Source organism: Mus musculus, chromosome 2 (genome assembly GCF_000001635.26).
Source record: "Mus musculus strain C57BL/6J chromosome 2, GRCm38.p6 C57BL/6J".
NCBI lineage: Eukaryota > Metazoa > Chordata > Mammalia > Rodentia > Muridae > Mus > Mus musculus.
The window spans coordinates 113,893,375-113,895,618 of NC_000068.7; the positions used below are offsets into that span (position 1 = coordinate 113,893,375).

A 2,244-nucleotide genomic window follows, 5' to 3' on the forward strand; every position below is an offset into this window, starting at 1 on the left:
AAAGGGGCCAGAAAAGAGGGAAGTCTTTTGTTCATCTTTGACCCCAGCCCAAAAGTGAAATTATGCCATTCCCGGGGAAGCCCGGGCCAAAAAAAAAAAAAAAAAAAAAAAAAAAAAAAAAAAAAAAAAAAAAAAGAAAAAAGAAAAAAAAAAAAGAAAGAAAAGAAAAAGAAAAAGAAAAAGAAGATAGAAATGAGGTCCGTGTGCTCACCTTTGCCAGACCAACTCACTGAAGAAGCAACCAAAGGGGGCACAACAGCAGCCCTGCAAGAAGAACAGATTGGGTCGAACCCAGAGCACAGCCCTTGTTCCACAGGCGAAAATGAGCGCCCAGAAAAGGAGCTTTGCAAACAGCCACAAAACGAGGATAAGGTAGTCTGCTCCACGTTGAGCCCCAGGTGCTGCCTGTGCCCTGGACTACTCGATGCCTGATCCTACCTGCTCCTAGGGGTTGGATGAGGGGTGGCATGGAATGAACCACACAGACTCTGGGGGCAGTTGAGAAACATTGCAGCAAGCTCATCTGAACACTGCTGCAAGTTCCTTTAATACCCTCTACCCGCACCCCATTGGTCCCAAGAAAGCATCTCTTTTAAACAACAGTACCTGATTGGCTGGCATTGTCTGTGTCAGCAATCCTTGGTCTCTCAGGCAGTGTTCAATTAGGTCCTTCTGCAGGAGATGCCTTAGCGGCAGAGGTGGCCACGCAGTCCCTCCTACAAGGTTACATAGAGTACTCAGAATAGTACGAGGCATAAAACAAGTGTTGAAGCAGTGTCAGTATGATCAGTTGATGTCACAATGTTACGAAGCTAGCTGGAAATTTAAAGGAAAAGGCAAGACTCACAAAGGCTCTGCAGTGAGTCATGTTTCCTGTGGCCTGGCAGGAATAGCGTTCAGGTGAGGGGAGCCCTGGTGGTCACTATCAAGGGAGTTTTCTTTAGGCTTTTTTGTTTCTGTATCAGGTCAATGGGATAGAGGACCTAAGAGAGCTGAGCTACAGCAAGGAAAGGATTAAGCTGTAGGGTTTTCTCTACTCTCCGCCGAAAGATACCTCAGGAATTTCCAGGACCTTGGAGTCAAGCTGCTAACCTATACAACAAGAAGTCAGTGCTTGGGTGGCGGAATGCACTTCAGATGCGCAGATAGTCTTCATTGAGTTCTTCGGGGACCATAGCTAAGGCAGTAGTGAAGTTTCTTACCTGTATTGAGCACATTCCCACTCCACATTGCGCGCCTTCTCCTTATTGACTCAACAACCAGGAGCGTGCTTGGGCTGCGTTGCTTTTTTTTCCTTTAGAATATGCTTTCTGCTTCTGTCTCATTAATATTTAGTGTTTACGTAAAGTTCGTGTTTGTCTGATCTGTCAAGGTTAGAAAAAAAAAAAAAAAGGAAAACGTGGGTGCTGGGCAAGGAGCGAAATTATGTCACAAGCTTCTGAGCACTCCCGCAGAGGATTTTTGAAGACGATCTTCAAACCCTGGGCAACGACTGCATTAACAAGTTTATTCCTTCATTCTCGAAGGCTGTTCACCCAGCTGCTTTTCTTACAACTAGTTAGTTAGTTGGTGGGAAAGAACTGCGTCTGGGCATTGGGCACTCAGTTAAGGACTTGGGTGACTAACATTCACTATAGTCAAGAGACTCACCTTGATGAGGACAGGGGATGTCTGAGCTTTTCTTCCAGCTCAGCAGGAATCCACAGTGCGCACTTGGAAACTTACTCTCATATTGCCTTTCTTGTGCAGTGGCAGCTAAACTATGCTAATCAGCAGAGGGAGGCTGTCCCCTTACAGGTCACAGTTTAGAGGGGCAAGGTAGGCGAAGGAGCAGCTGTATGGAGTGAAGACACAATAGTAAAAGACTAGGAAACCTTGCCCCTGTTTCTTTTTAATCATAGTTATAAGGTGACTCTGAAGAATTATTAACTGATGCAAATCCCAATTGAAGGGGCCTCCTTTGAAAGCATCAGTGTGGCCAGTGTCTGTAATATGGCTTGGAAGGAAAGAAGGTGCCTCAGTGAAACTGGGAAGTGTGACTAGGACCAATTTGAAGTACTTTACTAGATGGTGACAAAATGTTCTCAAGCTGTCTTGAAACTTAAGATATAATAGTAACTCAGGGTTTTGGTTCTCATACCACTGGACAAACATTAGCAATATACTCTGGACAAAGAGCATCAGGGACATGCTTGTGGTTGGTCACACTGGGTTTAATAGTGAAGCAAAGTCACACGGGATTTC

At 45.1% G+C, this 2,244-nt stretch overlaps 1 long non-coding RNA gene across 1 annotated transcript; it reads right to left on the reverse strand.

Annotated features, from left to right (window-relative positions):
• Positions 1-197: 197 nt before the first annotated feature.
• Positions 198-1,311, reverse strand: Gm30985. The gene is made up of 3 exons (XR_374878.1): positions 1,203-1,311; positions 607-716; positions 198-264 (listed from the first exon to the last, which is right to left on the reverse strand). It is a non-coding gene; the product is annotated as a predicted gene, 30985 (long non-coding RNA).
• Positions 1,312-2,244: the final 933 nt, after the last annotated feature.